Genomic DNA, 8,776 nt, shown 5'->3' on the forward strand with positions numbered 1-8,776 from the left:
TCCTACCCATACCACTACTTCCACACTCAACTTCAATCTCTCTCTCTCTCTCTCTCTCTCTCTCTCTCTCTCTCTCTCTCTCTCTCTCTCTCCCCCGCTCTCCCTCTTCCTCCTCGTCCCCTTAGCTAGCCCTCTACCAACTCTCTTTTTTACATTCTTATCCCTAGTTGAGAGTTTCATTACCAGGTGCCCAGATCATAAAGAATAATGAAGCAAGTCAATCAGTATTTCTAGAACATCTACTAGGCTCAGAATGGTGGGGGGGCGGAGGTGTTCAGAAAACACCATCATAAAAAAAAAAAAAAAAAACTAGGTAATAGTCATTGGATTATAACAGTGTGCTCTGTGCCAGAATGGCTAGTATTCAGTCTCTGACTTCCAGGAACTCTCTGCCTTTCAGGAGAAAACAAAGACAAGCTAACAAATCATTTCAGGTACCACAGAGCCAGGCAATGGGATGCCCAAGGATAAAGAGTGAGGTGGGTCTGTGGGTATGTCAAGGACAGCGTGCTGGAGGATTCTGAGAGGCAGACGAGCTGAGGAAGGCATTCCCAGAAAAGTCCCTTTGGAAAGAGAGGTTATGGAACTCTAGGTGTGCGAACGACTCAGAGATGCCAGCACTGTGGGATGGTATCTGGGGTTAATCGTGAAGGTCAGCTTGGGAAGCTGAGGCAAGAGGATAGCTTGAGCTCAGGAATTTGAGACCAGCCTGGGCAACATAGTCAGACCACAACAACAACAACAATCATGAAAGTCCAATATCCAACAACTCTCATAGGTAAGAAGAGCTGAAGAGCATATAGCCCACAATTCAGTCACTCATCTTGATATTCATTAAACTCATTTATTAGAATAACCGTATACACTTTTTGGAAGGAAATTTTTACTGTGCCTGTTGATCTATTTCTACAACTATGTTCTTTTCTTATATTTTTTTAGTGCATTACAATTATACTTAATAGTTGGCTTCATTTTGCCATAATCATCCAGGACTATATCTTATAGAATGTCCATCGTTTATTCCAGCAATTTTTTATGTTAGTAGTAGAATATTAGACATAATATTAGACATTTGTCTTCTGATACAGAATTGTTTGACAGATTATCAAACATTCATATGATGGGACATGATGGAGATGAAAAAAAGGAAGGAATTACTAGGAAGTCAGTAAGAAGTTTCCTCAAAAACTAGGAACAGAACTACCATCTGACTCAGCTATAGGACTCTGTGGTAGTTTTCCTAAAGACCTAAAATCAGCATTCTGTAGCAATACATGTATACCCCGTGTTTACAGCAGCAAAGTTCATAATACCCAAACTGTGGAACCAGTCTAGGTGTCTGTCAACAGATGAATGGATAAAGAAAATAGGGTGTAAATACACAATGGAGTTTTATTCAACCATAAACAAGAACAATATGATGTCTTTGCAGGAAAATGGATAGAACTTGAGAACATAATGCTAAGTGAAGTAAGCCAGACTCAGAACATCAAGTGTCGTATGTTCTCTCTTATTATGTGAAACTAGAGACAATATATATATAAAAGGGGACCTCATGAAAATAGAAAGGAGACCAGCAGAGTTGAGGAAAGGGATCAGAGAGAATGAAGAGTGGAGTAAAACAGGAGGTGCTGGAGAATGAAATTGACCAACTATGTTATATGTATGTACAAATATGTCACAAAGAATCCAAAAAATATGTGTACATATTTGTACATACAGATAACATAGTTTGGTCAATTTCATTCTCCAATATTAAAGAATCCCACTTTTATGTATAATTATAAGACACCAATAAGAAAGGAGTGAGTTAAATATGTACATATCAATGTGGAAACCACATAATTTTTTTAAGTTGTAGATATGTGCACAAATGCACACATACATGTTGTGCATGTGCACGCACACACACACAGAGTATAGCCTCATTGTGTGTGTGACACCCAGGGCATGTGTCAAAGTATAAACAGCTGGTGACTCTATAAACAGAAGTACGTGTTAGAGAGGGGAGAGACTTTTGCTTAATTACTGCTTTTGCTTCTGCTGGGTCGCTTAAAAGTTTTGCAACAAGTGTGTAATAACTTTTGTAACTAAAAAAATTTTTCATAAAGGAAACAAATATGAAGAAGACTTTGCCCTGTAAATTAAGGTAAAATCAAAATAAAATATCTACTCCATTCCTCCTTCACAGGGTCTTCCATCCCCTAGGAAAGTGGATGGAGGCTCAGGAACTACAGCTGGTGACGTCATTCATTCCAGGCTTTGGGCTGCTGGACAACCAGGAGTGGGCCAAGTCTTTGTCCCTGGTGGAAAGGGCCTGGCCAGAAGAAGCTGGTCCCACACAATGATGGCTCACATTTCTCTACTTAGGAACACACTTGCCCCAATCTTGTCCTCCCCTTCACCAGCGAGCTCCGTATCAGGAATGGCCTCTGCCTTTGTCCTCCTGCCGATGTCCTTCTTGGACTTGGCTTCTCCGCTACCAGGGAGCTTCTCTCCTAACGCTGCACAGGTACATATGGGACACCAGAAACAAGGACCACAGCCTTCGTGAAATGTTCACTGTGTGAATGAAAGTTACAGAGTTAGCAGCATTTTGCAGCTATTTCCTCAGTTACATTCTATAGTTGCAGTGTGCAATGTTAGGAGCATTGTGTAGCTCTCAAGAAAGTCCACTGAATTTTCAGGCAGATTCAGGACCAGAGGAACTGGAGAAACATTGTGATTGTCTAGCAAGGAAGTTCCTTCATTCCTAGGAGCTGTGTGCCTGAGAGCAAGGTTGAACTAATAAGACTCTAGCAACAGAGTCTCCCCATGGAGAGATTGCCATAGCAACCAGGCTTCCTATACATTTTCACAGACACTTTCCCAGTCACCAAACATGCCACAGCCATGAAATCATCAGGGACCCCAGTCTCAGACACTGGTCTCCCAATCATTGTCACCACTCTCCATACCTATCCTTTTGCTTCATCATTCTTAGCATGTGGCTTTCATCCCCAGATTCAACTGCTTCATGATCATGAGATGGCTGATGCAACTCAAGCCCTCACATCAAAATTCCAGTCAGCTGGGATAAGAAATAAACAAAAAAGCCATAATACTCATTTGAGTCAACCTCTTTCAAACAGCTTTATTCAGTTTTGTTTATGTCTCATTGACCATTGGTCTCATTTTATCTTATATCTCTATGTGCAAGAAAGACAGGAAATGTAGGTTTTAACTGTAAATCTTGATGCAGACACTATGGTAGAAGAAGATATTTGGGGCAGGTAGCTACTTCAGATGGACACCATGGGTAATGCAGAGATAAGACAGAGCTCCAGGCCCAGTGTTTTCTCTGATAAGTGGATGCTAATCCATGATGGAAGGTGGGGCATGGGATGAGTGGAGGAACTTTGGATGGTGCAAAACGGTGGGGCATGGAGATGGGAAAGATGGTGGAATGGGGTGGACATCATTACCCTTGGTACATGTATGATTGCACCAATGGGGTACTTCATGTACCACCAGAGAAGTGAAAAATTGTGCTCCATTTGTGTACAGTGAATCAAAGTGCTTTCTGCTGCCCTGTGTATCTGATTAGAACTAGTAAAAATAAAATTCAAAAAAAAGATAGAGCTCCACCTTCAAAGAGTGCAGGTTTCAGGAAAAATACTTTCCTTCCAAAATGGTTAAAATATATCCTGTGACATAACTAAAGGAAAAAAACTCAGTAATTTGCAGCAGTATTTTCTCAAAATGTTCTTGACTGCTGAGACCTGTGCTGAATTTGGTTTGTTTTAATCCCACAGATTAAATCCCACATTTATGTCTGTAACATACCCAGCACCTGCTTTCATTCACCACCATTTATGCTCCTCATAACTCTGGAATTGGGAGAAGTTTTTGCTAATAGCAAATATATGCAGTATTTCTTAGCCAGATTTCCTTGAAAGACAAATGACAAGCACATGCACAAGGCATTGTGTCCCTCTCTGTCACCTCCCTGTCCCTTGGGCTTATCCCAATCTTACTTAGGTTGTGGCATCAACAGCTGTGACTCTTCTTTTGTGAAAACTTTATCAAAGAAGAATCCTCTACCATGGCTGTACAACCTCTGTCCAGGCACTGAGTGTCTGCGTCTCCTGACACACAGGAGATGCCTTTTCTATTTCATTTTGAGCAAATCTGATGTTTTCCTAGACAGAACGAATGCACGGCTCTCTAATGTGTCTCTGGGGAGGGTACAGGGATTTCAAACTGATATATTTTCTTTCTGTCTTGGCAAGGGGCAAGGATCCACCTGACTAAAGTAGGAAGAAAGTGACTTGAGCCAGAACCACAGGAGCCACATGGTACCACCAGCACAGCTACCATTCACCTGGCTGCCTGCCCCCTGAGCTTCCAGGGTCCTTCTTACAGGCTCAGTGGTGCAGGTGGCCCTGGAAGGAGGGGGAGGGCACCACAGGCTGCTGCAGGTGTCATGGAAGAGAAGCAGGGGATCATGAACAGGGTCCACCCACTTGGAGAAGGAGTCCCCCAGAGTTGCAGGTGGGCTGTCCCAGTTTTCATTCTCATTCATCTGTCACAGATCGGGTTCCCTCTACTGGGCTTTACACTGGGCACTAGTTCTACAAAGGCCCTGCAGAAGGTACAAGGAAGGTTTGAAGGAAGTTTAAGGAAAAGTCCCCCACTCAAGCTGGTGACCACAGAGCTGTCCCTGGAAGGGGTCTCCCAACCTGAATTCTGGAGGACAGATCAGATAAGAAGAGATGAAGAGATGGGAGCAAGCTCTTATAGGGTCCTGTGAACTTAGTCTTCCCTGGGGCCAGGTGAGCCTGGGCAGCACTGGCTGACAGGGAAAGGTGGTGGGGCCAGGATAACGGGGCTCAACTGTCAGGAGCAGGACGCGTGAGCCCCAGTGGACTTCAGCAAGGAAGGGCCACCCACCGATGACTGGGTGGAGAACAGCTTGGAGTGGAGCCTGCCTAGCAGTCAGCCAATGGGTAGAGCTATGGTTGTCACCTGTACAGGAAAGGACACTAGAGACAAGAGGGCAGATGCACAGGTGGCTGAAGAGATGACATACATAACGGTTGGTAAGGGATTGGCTGTAAAGGGGGAGTGAGGAGCAATGGCTTGGGGACTAGTTGACTTTGTCCTACCCTCACCCTTGCTCAGGAGAAAGATGACAAGTTCAGAGAGAGTCAGGTAGGAGAGAGGTCTGCAGGTCAGCTGATGGAGCCCGCCACCGATCAGCCGTGAGTACGCGGCTGTGGGATTCAGGAGAGAGCTGAAATGCCCTAAACCCTGCCTCACCCACTGTCCCCACTGCTCTGCAAGATGTGAGGAGTACACACACAGTTCCCCCTTGTGAACATAAAATGCCGTATGAAAGAACCAGAGTCCTGAAGAAAGGCGTTGTCCTAGAAACCCACGAATCCCTCAAAGCCGGGCAGAAGGCCATTTTCAGATGCGCTTCTTCCGGGTGCCCTGCTAGATGAGTTCTAGACTTCACTCCATTTGGCCACTAATGAATCAGAAGATCACAAAGGCAGAGTGATGTAAGCTGACCTGACCAATGAGTGACAAGGATGGAAAAGGGTTCTAGGTCTTCCCATCCCATATCAGATCTGAGGAGGAAGTCCAATCCAGAAGGATTTTGGAGTTAGGTGAATCAAGGATTGAATACTTACTAACCTCTCTGAGCCTCAGTTTGCCATCTGCAAATTGGGGATAATGATTCCACATTCTCACAGAGATGCTGTGGGGCTTGAGCAAGATGTCGCATGCCTATAAAACAGTGCAAGCTGTTCCTAGCACATGGAATCACTCGATTATTGGTTTTTGTTGTTGTTGTTGTTGTTTGTTTGTTTTTTATGTAATAAAGTGCCTAGAGGCACCCCTGTTTATTCAGCAGCCAATCAGGAGAGCAAGACATGAAGCCTTCAAAGCTGCATCTCCAGCTCTTTCTATTTTTTTTTTTTTTTTTAAATTTTGAGACAGGGTCTTCCTAAGTTGCTCAGGCTGACCTCAAACATGTGATCCTTCTGCCTCAGCCTCCAGAGTCACTGGGATCATAGGCGTGTGCCACTGGTTGGGCTTGTTTCAATTAAGTGTCAAAAATCTGAGTTCATCCTCCCTCCAAAGCTGAACACAGCCCAGGACTGGACCACACCTGGGGCTGGGAGGATTTACAACCCAGCCCCCTGGAAAGCCTGGCATAACCTGGGGCAGCCTAAGACACAGATGACAGGTGCAGCTGGGTGCCCGTGTTCCGGCCTTGGGCTCAGTGCTGCTGCCCACAGTGCCCAGCCCCACTCTCCCTCCTCCCTCCAGCACAGTTCACCCCTCCAGCAGTCAGACTTTATGGAGTCAGATCCAGGAGCCCCCGCCTCAGTCAGAGGTGTGGGCAGGAGCAGTCAGGAGGGTCCCAGCCATTGGGGAGATAGGTGGGAGGCGTGTCCTTGGCACTTCCTCTGCAGGGCTGGTGCCAAGGCCAGCAGAAGGCCTGACTCAGCCCAGCTCCTCATCTGGGTCCCTCATCACATGTCTGTGGTCTGGACCACAGGCCCCAGTGACGACGGTGCCTAACCACAAACCCACAGCCGACACCCATCTGAGCCATTTCTGGCAGGGCCGCCCCGTAGGAGCTCTTGAAATCTTGCGTATGCAATTGCAGTGCAGCAGAGACTCTTTCAACTCGTAAGTTCAGATGTAGCCTTTTCTAAAAAAAAAAAAAAAACTGCTACAATTCAAAGTGAACTTTGTTTCTATAAAAAGAAAAGTGAAATAGTGCCTTAAAAAAATAAAACAGCCCAAACTGGAACATTTAAACATAAGACTGATACATACATACGCATAAAAGAGTGGTTTGGGATTTTTTTCTTCTTCTTCTTCATTTCTCCTCAGTTGTTGAATGTCATTGAAAACCCACCAAAAGCTCTGCAGGTGGCGAGTAGCATAGACCCCGCACCGCTCGCCTCTCCCCACAAGCAGCAGCACAGAGCAGGATGAAGGCCTGTGTTCACATCTGCTCCTGCAGTCACTCTCTGTGGGGTACTGCCCCCATTATTATTCTCTAGAAGGAGCCCAACGATATCTACTCCAAGGCGTTTGAGCAGGGGCAAATGAAAGCAGGCTGGGCCATAGGAAGAAAGGGGAGCTGGCCCTGGGTTGCCACCAGAGGGGACTCTACGTGATGCTTGGCCCGCCTTTAGTAAATGAATTCATTTTTCTCTGTGGAAACAGATTTGAGAATAGGACTGAGGATAGCCAAGAGCAAGGAGGAAAAGAAGAGAGCATCTTGTAGTCAACAAGGAAGAAAATGATCACACACACACACACACACACACACACACACACACACACGGGCACGTGCACACATGGGGGTATGTCAAAGGGCCACAGAGGCCAACTGAAAGAACTCCCATGGTCAAAGTGGGGACAATTTAAGCAACAAATAAAATAAATATCCACAAGTCTAGACAAATATAAAGACATGATTGAATAAACTGATGAATGGGGTAGGGGTCAAATCTCCCATGCATAAGAATTCCAAATTATTTATGTAGAGACTCCATGCTCAAGGAGGTAGAGCACAATCCCTCCACCTACCCCATAATTGTGAATAGTGTGCAGTGACTTCCTTCTAAGAGTGCAGTGTAGCAAGAGAAACAGAAAGAGAGACTCCAGAGAAATCCCACAAGCACTGGCTCAGCCAGGTGGCCAAAGTCAGCACCAACAGTCAGGAATGGTCTTGGCAGCATGTGCCATTGACGTGACATGATGGAAATGACACTCCTCCCATGTGATTGATCTTCAGAAAAACCCTATAACCTTGCCCTAATTATGAGTAAAACATCAGATAAATCACAAGAGACAGATAGCCTACAGAATATCTGGCTGGTTTCCCTCCACTGTCAAGATCACCAAAAATGAAGAAAACATCTAAGAAACCGTCCCAGCCAAGAGGGGAGTAAGAAGGCACTATGACTATACAGAAAGTGGCATTCTATATGGGGTCCTGATACAGTAAAAAGACATTCAGTAAAAACCAAGGAAATCTGAATAAACTATGTGCTTTAGTTAATAACAATGTATCAATAATGTTATATTAATCCTAACCAATTGACTACATTAATGTATAAGATGTTTATAATAGGGGAAAGCTCATGGGGAAAAGGTATAATCCATACTATCTACTCAAATTTTCTGTAAATCTAAAACTGTCACAAAATGTGAAATCCATAAAAAGAAAAGAGAAGGATGATGAGTGTCTGTACCCCTAATGACTTAGGAGGCTGTGGCAAGAGGCTCACAAGTTTGAGGCCAGTGAGAACTCTAGGTCAAAATAAAAATTTTAAAAAGGTCTGAGGATATAGCTAAGTGCTAAAGCTTCCCTGGGTTTAATCCCCAGTATGGAAGGAAGGAAGGAATGGATGGAGGGAGAGAGGGAAGAAGGGAGGGAGGGAGGAGGACAGAAGGAAGGAAGATGAGAAACAAGAGGAGGGAGAGGAAGAATTCTTCCTGTATGTATCAGTAAAGGGTTGATATGGGAGGGCATCGTAAGCACACCAGTTGAGGAGGGCTCAGACGAGGAGAGCTGGGGTGTAGTCATGCCAGCAATGTCGTGGAAAGATGGGCAAATATCTGAGGGAAGCCATGGAAAGGAGCCCACACTGGTGACAAAGACATCAGGCTGTGCTTGTGTTTGATATTCAACACTGGCACATAGGTTAGGCGTTTGGGGTACATTCACCTTGATTCAGTAAAGAAGAGGAGAATATATATA

The 8,776-nt window shown here is 44.8% G+C and overlaps 1 long non-coding RNA gene across 1 annotated transcript in view; it reads left to right on the forward strand.

Annotated features, from left to right (window-relative positions):
• The first annotated feature begins 1,691 nt into the window (after positions 1-1,691).
• The window catches only part of LOC107148500, a 9,821-nt gene continuing 2,736 nt past the window's right edge, over positions 1,692-8,776 (forward strand). Inside the window, exons 1-2 of the long non-coding RNA XR_001504277.2 lie at positions 1,692-1,702; positions 6,766-6,769. This is a non-coding gene — a long non-coding RNA (uncharacterized LOC107148500). The remainder of the gene's footprint in view (positions 1,703-6,765; positions 6,770-8,776) is intronic.

The sequence above is a fragment of the Marmota marmota genome, unplaced genomic scaffold, assembly GCF_001458135.2.
Source record: "Marmota marmota marmota unplaced genomic scaffold, marMar, whole genome shotgun sequence".
Taxonomy (NCBI): domain Eukaryota; kingdom Metazoa; phylum Chordata; class Mammalia; order Rodentia; family Sciuridae; genus Marmota; species Marmota marmota.